The following is a 1,130-nucleotide window of genomic DNA, read 5'->3' on the forward strand; positions in this document are numbered from 1 at the left end:
CTGATAAAGTATATGCTTTACTGTTTATTGGTTTTGCTAATTGTATAAATGAGCAACTAGCTATCTCAACTAGCTATCTGACAGGAATTTGTGCATGCATCCAACTGTACAATGAAGGTTTTGGGTTTGTTTGTTTTGTTTTTTTTTTCTTCCTTTTAGAAAGACAAACTAAGATCTCTGGATTTTCCTGAACTGCAGTAAGATAGAATTGCAAGAAAATCTTTCTTCTCTGATCAGACATAGAGAAAGAAGTCATCTAATCTAAAGGACTGCTGCTTGCTCAGGAATCTCATTACTGAGATCCCACATAAATCCCGTTAATTAAACCTCTGCCATGCCAAAATGGGCTGTCATATAGTCCCTCCGGAAGGTGAAAGGGTTATTGCTAAATCCTACACGGGAGTTGCACTTGGAATACGATTGCTGCGTCCGCTAGCCCTATCCAGTGATTCTAACTAGCCAGGAGCATGCGTAGGCAGTGCAGGAAGCAAGTGCCCTGCTGAGTTTGGTAAGCCATGCGTCATCTGGATGTGCCCACAGACCAAACTTCGCGTTCTTGGTACTAGAGCGCAAAGGAGCTGGCAGCAAAAGCAACATGCTTGTTGTAGCACCAGGCTAAAAGGTATGTTTAAGGAAACAAAACATCAGGCAGCATAAAAGATTTAATAGGATAGGCTTTATCACAACAACTTTGACTTGTAGCAGAGGGCAGAGCTCCAGTTTTTGAAAACTGGACTTGCATAAGCAGCATCTGATCCCTTTTTTGCGTCCTGCAATGTGAGAAACAGCCCTGTGCTAATGGCTTGCATATCTTTTCAAATGAGTAAGTGCTAAAATCTGTGTCAAAGAAGGAGAGCAAAAAAAAGCAAGCCTCATTTCTTTCACAAATACTTTCAAAAAGAAATGGAAAAATATTTCTGTAAAAAGAAGCACAAAACATGGACTAGATCAAAAGTAGGTGCATAACTAAAAAAGCTGAAGCGGCTCCTAGAGGAGAGGTAGTAAAAGATATTAGTGATTCAACAGCACTCATTCAAATAAACAGTAAATTTGTTCTACTGTGGCACCTCTTGCAGATAAACAAGGAGAAACATGGACAGAAAAAGAACCACGAGCAATAGCTGAGACTC

The sequence above is a fragment of the Tinamus guttatus genome, unplaced genomic scaffold, assembly GCF_059628265.1.
Source record: "Tinamus guttatus ecotype Peru unplaced genomic scaffold, ASM5962826v1 Tinamus_guttatus_pri_ptg000035l, whole genome shotgun sequence".
Classification (NCBI taxonomy): domain Eukaryota; kingdom Metazoa; phylum Chordata; class Aves; order Tinamiformes; family Tinamidae; genus Tinamus; species Tinamus guttatus.